Genomic DNA, 14162 nt, shown 5'->3' on the forward strand with positions numbered 1-14162 from the left:
TCTTCCAACTCGTCAAATTGCAAGTATAGGAATTTACATTAATTATTTTATTAATTTTTTCCTGTAGAATTTCTTCCAAGTTCTCATCACTTGTGTTCTTCGCATGAGTTTAATTCTTGATAATGATAATATGTAAGAGAAGAAATAAGAACTATCAGATTTTAAGAGCTGAAAAGTCGAGTAGTTTTGACTCGTTTGAACAAGAAATAGTACAATATTATTATTATGTCCGCGATCGAAGCACTGGCCATCACTGATGTATATGCATGAGATGTTTTCAAATTAAATATGTACAAGTACATATGTTTATTATTAATTCATTGCATTACAAGAATTTAATGCAAGTACGAAAATTAATTATAAAAACTTTAAGGTTCTACCTTCATCTCCACTCGGCTGCAGGTATGCCCGTGGCAATGTCGTACCCTTTCCGAATGCCTTTTCATACGTCAAAGAGACCGTCCGGTTATATCCAAGCTACGGAATACAACGTAGGAACGTAAAGCACATAACAGAGGACCGGGATAGCAGTAACTGGTAGGTACTTACAGACAGGCTAAATTATTGTAATTGGTCTGGTCGTAGATGAGTTTTCAGCTAAAGGATTCACAGACGCGTTCTATGCGTATAGAAGTAGGCACTCAATGTTATCCCGAAGCCGCAAACTCGGCTTTCCCCAACTAAACTTTTAGAATAATTATTTCACGTAGACGAAAGCGAAACGGATTCTTTTTACGGAAAATCGATACTCGGTCTGAAACGGTTATTCCAAACGGCCGAAATTGGTAAATTATTTTAGAAGCTTTACGACTTCAAAATGTTATATCGCAATGACGGGTGAATAAAAGCTTAGTTACAATGGGAAACAATAGCGCTTTCAAACTAGCAAAAATTGAAAATCTGTCGACGTTTGCGTTCTCTGATCATAGAGAAAATATCAGACAAAAGGAAATTGTGGATAATAATCGACCTTACAGAAAAAAAACATATTAGGTTAAGACTTTGTGTAATATAATATTATTGTAATCTATTAGCAAATAAAGTAATTCCGTTTTTATGAGAAAGGTACATAAATAATTCACCGATAACCGCTAAAAATATTGGTATACCTACCAAAAAACTAAGTAATCAGCGTTTTTATAATGTTAGTCTACAGTTATCTAACGTATATAACTACCTACTTTAACATTATCGTGTTTCGTGGTATCGCCATTGTATGTAGTCTATTGAAGGCACGTACATAGATTCTAATTGTTTTGAGTTTTGTACTATTCCATTTTGACATACTTCGCGATCCAGGTTTCGCCTTTCGGAATCTATTCACTACGCTCAACAATGGCAAATACACACTGGCAATGAATACATAGTTTAAACATTTATTATAAAATATTATAAATTACAATAACATTCATTCAATGTGCGAATAACACACCGTGCCATCGATAATAATTATCAATAGTGAATATAATAATTAGTACTATTATAAAATAAATGATATTTAAAAAACCTCCGATTTTTTGAATCGAATGGGATTTGACGACCTAACTCTCCATCTTGTAGTCCACTGTGTAAAGCTCTGGGCGACATCTTTGGGCCGCGAGTTCGATTCTCGGCGAGGTCACAATATATGTATGTGATTTTTTCATAATGTTTCTCATGTTTGTGATTGTTTCTTTTCTATTACTAAATACACTACCTACTGTTTCAATACACTACTGTCATTGGGCATCATGGCCTGTTGTAGTGTTATGTATACATATTATAGATATATTTATTAATATATTAATATGTATTTTGTTTTTCAAATTCTACGTTACTGTTTAATTTGTATTTTAATTGAATTATTGTACTTAATTAAATTATTAATTATGTAGGTACTAAGTACTCAAGATGATTTTCATAATAAATAAATATATATTATTCCTAATAACTACGCTACCTAAGGTTTATTCAAATTCTATCAATAAATGATTACTACAGTTTAAATAAAGTTAATGACATTACTGACATGATTCATAGATGGCGTCAGGATTAATTAATATTTCAATTTAACGGGCTAGCACTTGTTGACAATTTATTATTAATATATTTTATTCAATACTGAATAGGTATATTATATGAATATATGCAATACACAATAAAAATACGAATGTACACGTGAGGCAGATGCTGACATGTGTGCGGAATCAGAACGATATTTAGAAAGGGCAATCTGTGAAAATCGAGAAAGCCAGCGCCGATTTAATTACGAACTATACCGTCTACAACAAACTGGATATCGTGAAATTTATAAAGATCCAAAGACCCACCCCGCCGGGTGGAACATACACAAAGGATGCACAATACATCAGCGTCGAAGCGTGGACAGAATCGGAGGGATGACGGGTCGGTTGACCACGACTACGGTAGCTGGAGGTAGTATAAAATGACCCCCATACTCTTGGTGCGTCCTCAACCGTTCCAGGGTAAGGGGGACAATATGATGGAGAGCAATGTAGCACAATTATTATTATTAATAATAATAATAACACACATAAGTTTGGTAACTTTCATCATCGTTATCACGTCGGTTGACTACGTCGAGTGAATGACTTGTGAAGATAGTAGTGCGTCGCGTGACGGACTCGTTGAGTGAGTGAGGATCCATGGATTGTCGTATCAATTTATAGAAATGCAGTACATACATTACAAGAGACGTCGCAATTCACAAATCATAACAGACCCTACTGATCTAGTTATGATTGAGGAAATGCTGATGATCAAAACATACATATTAAAGTGTTTCACTCATTTAATGCTGAGTGGTATGATTGCTACGTAATTTTTTCAAAATTAAAAATTATTTTTATTGTAAATACATAATTCTAAGCGTGTCGGGAAACTTGCACGTATGCAGTTCGCCGTATCACATCACGGTGAAATGTTTAATCGGAAATATATGGCCGTATATTAAAGACCGTCCAACCTCTTTGGGTCGTATAGTACTAACATAAAATTCATGTCTAAATAAAACACGGTTCTTGTCGGTTTACACTTTACAGGAAGCCAGCAGCAAACCATTTTTAAATAGCCGATATACTGGATTATTCATGAATTTTGCCAAATTCACCTATGAAAACGATTAGTGTTCAATATTGTTCATTCTAAAAAATAAAATATTGTATCATTCTTTTCTACCATTTCTTTTGTCAGTTATTTTTTATACTGATGTTTCTGAGATTTATTTAAAATGATGTAGGTATGTTCTTTAATTATGTGTATATATTCAGATTGGAATAAAAATAATTTAATACAAGATCTAGTACCTATAATATATTAAATATTAAATAACGTAGATAATAAAGTTCAATGAAGACCGATTTATCAAATAAATTACATCTCATGTCTGTGACATTGCACAAAGTCATTTCGAACCCGATGAAACAAGCAATTTCAAGTGAAAAAAAAACAATAGAAGTATATCCCTTTGTTTCATGTCATGCAAGTAGGTAGTAGGTACATGGTGCGGCGTTATAAGCTGGCAAGTTATTCACCGCACATTTTTATTGCAGGCGCTTTTTAAACGCTGGCAACAAGTTGTTCACCCGCCGCGGATCAATACTGAACAAACAGACATACCAAATGTGATGTTTAGTTATACCACGGAGCCTCCGGAGGCCGTTCCGTGTAAATGATAGGCACGGTGAAAAAGCTAACTCTAGTTTTCCGGTGGGGATGGCGATACGAAAGCTCCGCTTTGACCCTCGGCGGGGGGATACATCGTACAACGACAATGATTGACTCTGAATTAAACGAAACAAAATCTGCTAAATTCGCGGATAAACTAACGTATAATTTTCAAAATAAAACATTGGTGAATATTTTATAAATAGATCTTCTGCGCATCTATTCTATACACAATACTGTTATCGGCAACTATCGAGGATAGTTTTTCATATGTTATTGTATTATAATTGTTACAATAAGTTAGCCGTCTAAATAATCAAAACTATCTATTTCACTCTAAAATTTAGCACACCCAAGAGGGGTGCAGTTAAAGCATAGCACTTATTGTAACGATTACAACTAACTTATTGTAATTGTTACAAAAAGTGCTAATACTTCGATACAAAACTACCCTAAGTTTGATAATATTTATCACTTTAGCGGTCGATGAGTATAGAATAGACCCACAGGTGGGTGTTGAGTATTTGGCGATAGCGGCCAATAGCAGTCTTGTGTATCCTATATTCCCTGAATCTCAATGTATACACCGAGATATTGATAAAATAATATTATTTTAACATGGCCACCAGAGGAGAATAATTAAAGCTATGGCCCCAAACACCTTCTTCTTCTTCGATGGCGCTACAGCTCAAGTCGAGCCCTGGCCTCCTCCACCGCTGTCCTCCAGCCGGAACGGTCCTCCGCACGTCCTTTCCCCGGCCCCAAACACCTGGTGGATGCTTTTGTCCGAGGTGTCCACAAATTCTTCGTTAATCTGTGTAATCATTAGGACTGTTCGGAATATATTTTGATTGAAATACATTTTTTTTTTTTAATGTACCTAATCGAATATGACATCGAAATCCGGGCGTTATAGTTATATACGTACAAGAGATACATTTTGTATAATATATGACATGTACATTTAATATAATTTTTTAAATAATTAAACCGTTGTAAGATGACCAACTTATATATTATATGTAATTCTGGTAACCAATACAATATATATCCACTAAAATTTAAAAAAAAAAAAAAAAAAAGAACTTACGTCTGTAAAGAGTTCAACACTGTCGTTTCAATTCATACTGCAAATTAGTCTTCGCGTTGACACATGTATCTGGAGAACTGTAACAAAAAATACATATTTGTGGTTAATTTATGAAGAAACTTTGCATCAAGATAGGCAAAACGTAATCAATAATAATTATAATAACTTTAAATTCTGATAGATTCAAGTTTTGTACTATTCCATTTGAACTAAATCCATTAGAATTTAAATTCAAATTCCATCAAGTACATTCGGTCGATAGTATTAATATTATAATAACTTCAATTAGGTTCAATCTAAAAAAATTTAAGAAAACCTACTTATACATAGTCTAGATCAGGGGGGGGGACAAACTGCGGCCCGCCATCATTAATTGTACTTCTCATTACGAATAAATTTTTTTATAATTTTTTAAAAAATATTGACAATAGATTAAAATTTGTTTAATTTAATTAAAATAGTACGCGATTCATTTTCAATAGATATTGATAGTGTACCGACAGAGCTACAACTTGAGATTATTGATCTGCAGTGTGACAATGATTTAAGAGAATTGCATCGTCGTGAAGAAATCTGCAAATTTTACAATGCCCTTAAAGATTATGCAAGAAAAATGTTCGTTATTTTTGGATCAACATATATATGTGAACAAACATTTTAGATCATGAACCTCAATAAAAAAAATGTACGATCAAATATCTCCGATGCCCATTTACAGGCAGTTTTGAGAATATCAACTATAAAATTAACACCTGAATTTAAAAAAAATGTTAAAAAATGTAGAACAGTTTCATTCTTCTCATTATTTTTCTTGTAATGTTTTTTTCGTGATAATAAATAGTGTATCTAAAAATGGTATTTTACTTGCGGCCGGCCTGCCGCTCATTTTGAATTCTTGAATTTGGCCCTCCATCCAAAAAGTTTGCCCCCCCCCCCCCGGTCTAGATGCATAAACCCATGTTCTACTAATTTTCATACAAACTGTGAAATATAGTTAAAGAGTTTGTGCCACAACGGCATAGACAAATGGCACTCATCTGAAACGTGTGTGAGCGATTTTGATAGGGTAACCACAGAAAGGCTCCATCTAGCAAATGAATGGTTTTCTTAACATTTTCGGGTAAACTAAAAAGCAATGATGAATAAATAAAAACAAATTTTCAAAAATAAAACGCAACATTCCTCGGTAGGTATACCTATAGAGAAAAATTAAAGGTTGCAACTCTTATACAAATATTAGTTTTAAACTTATAAATATTTACTAAATACCACAGATTGAATATCCATACATCAGTGGCGAAGGGTGGAGGTAGGCTGTAAAGATCCGCCATAAATACTCTGGACACACTAAACTTTGTCAGTCATACGTATTCGTTTCCATAATATTAATACCATCGACCGAAGGTACTTGATGGAATTTGAATTTAAATTTATTATGGTTTGCGTTGCCCATCAGGTGGCCATTAGATATAATTAGCATGTTATTTAAATGTGGTAATTAAATATCTATTAGTTAGAAAGTCCGCAGCGAATGGGTTTTAAGCAGGGCTTAATGAATTTTAAAATATGAATCACCAATATGTGTAATTTATGTATTCTTAATCAAACGAAAACAAATAAGTATGAATGAAAATGTTGTGCAAAATTTTATCGTATTTCCCTAAACATACCAAAACTATTATGGTGTGGTTTAGGCAGTATTTTTTAAAACTAACCAATACCAGCTGTAAATTGTAGTATTACTTCAATTAAAACAAATGTGTATGACTAACAAAGTTGAATACCCACTATTTATGGCGGATCTTATGAACCTACCTCAACCCTTCGCTACTGCCATACATAGCCCATGAAGTTATTATAAGGTAAGTAAAAATACTACCCGTAAATTTACCGAGTGGCATTAGCCATATTTTCATGGGGAGCATTATTCGATACTTAGTTGATTGCAATAATAAGGGTGTAGGTGTTAATAAATAGCTGTCTTTACGCCTATAAGAAGAAGCAGCTAAATGCCTATGAATAGATATCTCGATGACTCTCGAATAAGCCCGGTAAACGTAGAGGGTTGGAAAAAGTGAAAAGAATGGCGATACAAGTACGGCTATAGAAAATCTACAGCCATATGGAAGTGGTGTGCTTGAGAACAAAAATGAACTTAGTAGATATGTTACCTAGTACGTCAGTTTTCCTTTGGCTTCCAGAAATAATGGGGGATATTATGATATTTTATGGTATTCCAGTATACTTATGGTTCAAATAACCTCCGAAAAGGACAACGTAAAGAATATTCTTGATAAGTACCTAGCCCCCCTTATGTCCACATTTTATAAAAGGGCTAATATAAATATTGCTTTGTTGAACCTTTTTTATTGAATAAGAAAAACGTGCTTATCTCAAATTAGACGGAATAATATGACTGAACTTCCTACGTATTATATCTTTAAAAGGGTTGCAATTAGGTGCACCTCCAATTTGACACAAAATCACATAAGAAAAATAGTTTTCCCAACAATAATTATCCCATACATTTAAAATTAATAATCAGACATGTTTGTCAAATGTCAAATTGGTTTCATTTTGTATCCATAAGCATATAAATTACACCATGAGAAACTAGTGACGTAGGTATATAAAAGTATAATTAATTAGTTATATAAATTTATTAGCATACTAATAATTACTGGAATATGCATGAAAATCACCAGCACAGGAGTGCTGCGGTGAAAAATAAATAATTTTAAAAATTAATATATATTTATAATATGCCGACCATTGTGTTTACGAAAATTTTCTGGTAAGGACGAATAAAACTGAAAAAAATGTCGCACATTATTAGTGTTACTCGTGAGTCCCCGGGTTTGAAAATTCACATATTTTTTCGAAATGTGTTTCGACCCAGAGTATGGACGTAAAAGGTTGAGCAAGTGGTAAACATCCATTTCTCGTAAAAACAAAAATCTATTAATACAACATCCACTCTGCGAAACCAATTGGACTACCTTAGGATCGAAAAAGGTGATTACTGTAATGCATTACGAGTTCACATGTTCATTTACTCATCGTTCAGCTCTGCCCAACAAGCGAACATTGCCACTGGAAAACTGCAAGAAATGGAGTGTCTATCTATACTCCGACAAATGTATTCCAGAACATGCATTTAGTATGTAATAAAACTAATTCAGTTCAATTAACTATTTTTTTTTTATTCAACGAATAATTCACAAGCTTTAAGATTGTAACATTCTAATAACCGCAGGAATCGAACCTGCATCTATCGGGTATCGCGCCAATGCACACAGACCACTATGCTAAAGGCGTCATACTTAATTGCGACAATTTTTTAACTAATGGCTTTTGATACTCTCTGAAGCGCTTTCCAAATTGAGCTACTATTGGCGATCGGCTTTTGTATTTTAAATCAAAGCAGGTATTAGGTACTTTAATTACTAACCGACGTCACGGATCACTAGAAGATTTAATAGTGTTGTAGCTGCATTGAACTTGCTAATAATTTTTAATTAATTACTTTTTCACAATAATTCACAAGATTTAAGGATATAACATTCTAATTATTGAACATACATAATTTTCAAAATACTTCTGAGAAAATATATTATATTATATATAAACTAACCTAACCTAACCTAACCGACGTCACGGATCACTCCAAGATTTTTAGTTGTAACTTACTTCAACTTGCTAATAATTTTTAATTAACTATTAAAAGCAATTAGTTAAAAATTGTTCAATAATTAGGTATAGTTTTCGTTTTCTACATTGTCCTTTTTACAAGTACGACGGCGAGGAGAAATTATGGTCGAGAGGGGGGTGGGTGTTTTTGGAAGGATACAGTGGGCGGCAAACCGAGGCAAGACGGGCGGCGCCCTCTCAACGACGTGGACCCCGACCGACAAATTGCAAAAGACTCTATATCACGAGCCTCACATATACCGGGTGTCATGCCGTTAATTAAACGGAGCGTCTCGAATGTTTGCGATGCCCTCGTGATATTATATTATTTGCCATAGGGGAAAGGGGAAATATCCAATGGTGGATAATCAATTTCGACACTGCGTTGTACTGGGATCCATCATCTCTAAATACAGCAGTCAACATAAGTAATAATTACAAGATAAAAAGTACTTTTTATAATATACTTACAACGTTTTTAATTAATTTTCTGCTGAATCATATAAACTTGACTTGACTAGCTTAAACGATCAAAAAAATTTGTACTTGATAGAAATACTGAATAATCTCCTATATATTATTATCCTAAGAGATTTTGGAAAATACACCAACAGCTCATTTAAGCGACATTTTATTGTTATTTTTATATCTTCACTTCGAAATGTGCGCTACCGATTCATCTACCGATTGAATTGAACACATTTCAGAAATTTTCCATGATTTTACATGTACGTGACGTTTATATCCGATATTTTCTTACACACCGTATGCAATCGCCATATTTACTGTTTACACCTCGCAGAATGACGTCTACGTCGCTTAAGACCTTCTAATCCTTTATTTGACAAACAGATTCGATTATTTTTATTCAAATATCGTAATGTAGGCATTGGCGCACTTTTTTCCGGTGAAAAAACCATAATTTTGGTACAATTTACTACGTAAATAAAAATCTAACAGGCACGTCCGCCACTGGTGTTCCAAATTTGATTCTTTTTAATTAATATTTTACGGCTGTCACGTTTACAGGTTTGCAACAATGTAGTACTAATATACTTTTGAGTGCGATATTTATATTAAAATGCATTTTGACAGACAATTCCTAATCGGTCGAGTGATACACATACTTTATTTAATTTAATCATGTTTCCGAGAGATATTAAATGCGAATTATTTCACAATATCGACTCAAAAATTAAATAAGTACCCATAACCTCAAAATAAATGTAACGTCATCATAATGTATACACACAATATAGTGTTCTTTTTTAGTTTTTTAGAGTATGGCTATAAATAATATTTTTTTGAACCAATGAAAATTATTTAAAGCCTGGATATAAATATAATTTAAAATTAAAATTCATTTTTGACAAACATCGGATCGACTGATACACATACTTTATTTGATTTAATCATGTTCCCGAGAGATATTAAATGCGAATTAATTCATAACATCGTCTCAAAAATTAAATAGGTACCCATAACCTCAAAATAAATGTAACGTCATCATAAAAATGTATACACACATAGTGTTCTTTTTTTTTAAGTATGGCTATAAATACTATTTTTTTTGAACCAATATACATATTCATATCGTCATCATCATCATCATCATCAACCAGGATCAATCCACTGCTGGATGAAGGGTTCCGCAACCTCTATTCTACTACTATCGGTTTAACGAATTTGTGATATTATACCTGTTTCTATCGTCTTTATCATCATCGACCTGAACCAATCCACTGCTGGATAAAGGGCTCCCTAGCCTAAGAGGCCATCCATGGACTGAAACCGAATGCGGTTTAGATCCGTGTGCCATACTAAACTTATGATTTTTGTTCATGAAAATATATTTTCACTAAATTTGTAAGTGTAAGTGTATGGTATAAACGGATATGATCAGATGCTTATAATATAATTTGTGGAAATAAATTTCCAAGACCAGAAAAGATAAGCTTAGTATGGCAGACGGTTTGAAACCGCATTCGGCTTCAGTCCATGGATGGCCTATAATTCTACTCCTTTCCGTCATATGAATTGCTGTATTAATCAAAATCGCTGATATTATATTTATATACATATTCATATCGTCATCATCATCATCATCATCATCATCATCATCATCATCATCATCAACCAGGATCAATCCACTGTTCGATGAAGGGTTCCGCAACCTCTATTCTACTACTATCGGTTTAACGAATTTGTGATATTATACCTATGTCTACCGTCTTTATCATCATCGACCTGAACCAATCCACTGCTGGGTAAAGGCCTCCCTAGCCTAATTCTACTCCTTTCTGTCATTTGAATTGCTATATTTATCAAAATCGGTTATATTATATTTATCTACATATTCATATCGTCATCATCATCATCATCAACCAGGATCAATCCACTGCTGGATGAAGGGTTCCGCAACCTGATTCTACTACTATCGGTTTAACGAATTTCTGATATTATACCTATTTCTATCGTCCTTATCATCATCGACCTGAACCCATCCACTGCTGGATAAAGGCATCTTTAGCCTGATTCTACTCCTTTCTGTCATTTAAATGGCTGTATTTATCAAAATCGGTGATTTTATATTATATATATTTATAATGCCATTATCATCATGAGCCTGAATCAATCCACTGGTGGATGAAGGCCTCTCTAAGTTATTTGTATTTTTGTCGGTCATATGAATTGCTATATTTATCAAAATTGCTGATATTATATTTACCCATTCATAGTATCGTCATTATCATCATCATCTGGATTAATCCACTGCTGGATGAAGGCCTCTAAGCTTATTCCATACCTTTGGGTCTTATAAATTAGTATTCTAATCAGAATTGATTTATTCCTTTCAGATGTATACATTGCTTCATTATTTATCAACATTTCTTTCGATATGAATGTCCCGCACCAACATTGAAACAAAATAATGTTAAAATTATTTTTTTACATTGCTTATGTACCTTCTTCTATTCTAAATGGGCCCCGCGGGAGATTAATATTCACGTTATATTGGATCGCTATTTTCATGATAATCACATATTGCTTTGTATTCGAGCGGTTCAGATGTATAATTTATCATATTTAAATGCACGTGATTTAACGAAACATTCATATTACCTATCAGTGGCGAAGGGTGGAGGTAGGCTGTTAAGATCCGCCATAAATAGTGCACATTAAACTTTTTCAGACATACATATTTGTTTTCATTGAAATAAGACTACAATTTACAGAAAGTGTTGGTTAGTTTTTAAAATTCAATTAAACCCTAAGAAACCAAGCCATAATAGATAATAGTCAAAAAATACATGTCTATCTATAAAATATCTAAAATTATGCAATTAAATCATACATAACTTTGAATATTTTATAGATAGAATAATATTTTTCATTTATTATAGTTTGGTTTAGGCAGGGCTTAATGCAATAAAAAAATGAACCAACAATATGTGTAATATGTACTTTTAATCCAACGAAAACAAATAACTATGAATGAATAAGTGTGCACAATTTTGTCGTATCGCCCAAATTAGACCAAAACTATTATGGTTTCGTTTAGGCAGGGTTTAATTGATTTTTAAAAACTAACTAACACCATCTGTAAATTGTAGTCTTAGTTCAATAAAAACAAATACATATGACTAACAAAGTTTAGTGTGCACTATTTATAGCGAATCTTAACAGCCTACCTCCACCCTTCGCCACTGTTACCTATATACATATTATATCAAAATGTCAGTGGTAGCAATCGGTGATTGCCAGCTGTTTTGCTAGACCTAGCAGCCTGAGGTGGTATCAGGCAACATTCTGAAGGACAGACTCCGGACTAAACAACGCGGATGACCTCAAATTTGTATTGGCAGTGACAATGGAAAACTATGGCGTCGTCTATGCATTCTTCACAATAATTGTATTCAAATCCAACACCATGTCATTAGGATGCCAAGCTGTCTGCAAGACCTAGCGAGACAGACTGGCGAGAGCCAGCTGGCTCAGCTAGTCTCCTATATATTATTATCCTACAGCTGTGCCCGTTTTTGCGAGCGATTGTGTGACTTATTCGTCATGTCCAATAGGTTTAAATGAAAAATTCAGTAGAGAAACGTTCTTTATTCAAGTATAAAAGTATGGAATTTGATAAATTTCGTTGCGTTTTAGGGTTTTTTAGGGTTATTTTGACTGTTTTACAATAGATTTTCGATCGGCACGTGACTTTTTTTACAACACATATTAATTAGGGAATTTATTTTTTCGATGTGTTTGCAACACTGAAAATATTATATTTCAAAATGGCGGCTACTCCGTCAATCGTAATGACAATATGATAAATAATGCCTTTGTATTAGAAACAAAAGATGTTTATTTAGGTTTTGGTGACTTTTAGAAACGGATACTACTCTCAATCAAGTGATTTGGCGAATTGTTTATGTTTTAGTGAATTTTTAATCCGGATATTATTCTCAATCAAGCGATTTGGTGCGATCTTAGTTAACATAATATTACCCTTTCAGTAGAGGTTAAATAAAACTACCTAATACATGTGTACCTATATTATATTAAGACACTATACTTATCCTAATAATACATTCAATCGTTTGAAGTTGTTATTATAATATTAGATTCATATTACCGGCGAAGTATACCATGTCACATCAATCTGACAGCTGCTGTATGTTTATGATGTGTCACCGTCACCATTCTAATTTAAGTTGTGAAGCAAATACCTATTGTGTATCTACTGTTGATGAAGTTATACGCCAGGTAAGTGCATATGCTCCTGGTTTAAAACATCATTCTGGTTTTCTGGTCATTATGACATTATTTTAATGCAACACTTGACGTATATTATTTACGGTCACATTCATAACTGATATTATATTTTTAGACCGTGAAAAACAATATATGTATTTGTCAGGTCCACGACATTATAAGCCGACATGTTAGCCACTCAGTCATTGTGGGTTTCAAAAACCTGAATCAATCCAAACCTTCATCAAACTGTTCAAGCAAAGTAATTCCATTCCTTTCGTTCACAAATTATGTTATCAAATTTGTGATAATATTTACCTAGGTACCTATTCAATTCATTATTATTATCACCATCATCCTCGATCAATCTACTGTTAGATGAAGTTCTCTCCAACCTAATTCTATTTATCTGGTAATATAGTAATTACGGTGAGTACGTAGATATGTATATATTAATGTATAACGATGGTATTTGAATTTAAATTGTAATGGATTTAATATATAACATATTTTGTGATAGGTACGTTGTCTTGACTTTCAAATTATTAAGTTATTTAAAATAATAATATTATGCACTATTCTGCTCACGTTTTTCAATTATGGTTGATAGTACCGATCAGTGTTACATTTTTCAAACTGTTTGAAATTGGACCCACTGAAGTAAATTTATTTATTATAAGTATTGAGGTCAATTATTCTCTTTCCCCAATTATGAAATGTGGTGATAAAACTAACTATTTTCACTCTCCAGGTTAGGTTTGGTTTGGTCTAAAAAGAAAGTTGTAAAATCTCATGTCCACCTCTGCGGCACATTTACTACAGATTTTTTTATGTTTACGATAAATGGATGTTAGCCACTCGGTTAACCTATTATGTCCATACTGGTACAGTTCGGTTATGAGGAATACAGCGAAAAACACATTTTGAAAATAGCTGAGATACTGGATTATTTGTTAGGTACCTA

The 14162-nt window shown here is 33.2% G+C and overlaps 1 protein-coding gene across 9 annotated transcripts in view; it reads right to left on the bottom strand.

Moving 5' to 3' along the window:
* LOC147072527 (uncharacterized) overlaps positions 1-14162 on the bottom strand; it is a 454455-nt gene that overhangs the window by 380099 nt on the left and 60194 nt on the right. For all 9 annotated transcript variants that reach the window (XM_085946933.1, XM_085946932.1, XM_085946926.1 and 6 more), the window contains exon 2: positions 4757-4833. The gene's annotated coding sequence lies outside the window, so the exon portion shown is untranslated. The remainder of the gene's footprint in view (positions 1-4756; positions 4834-14162) is intronic.

This window comes from Rhyacophila brunnea, unplaced genomic scaffold (assembly GCF_057557595.1).
Source record: "Rhyacophila brunnea isolate RB1 unplaced genomic scaffold, BYU_Rbru_1.0 scaffold_2, whole genome shotgun sequence".
Taxonomy (NCBI): Eukaryota; Metazoa; Arthropoda; class Insecta; order Trichoptera; family Rhyacophilidae; genus Rhyacophila; species Rhyacophila brunnea.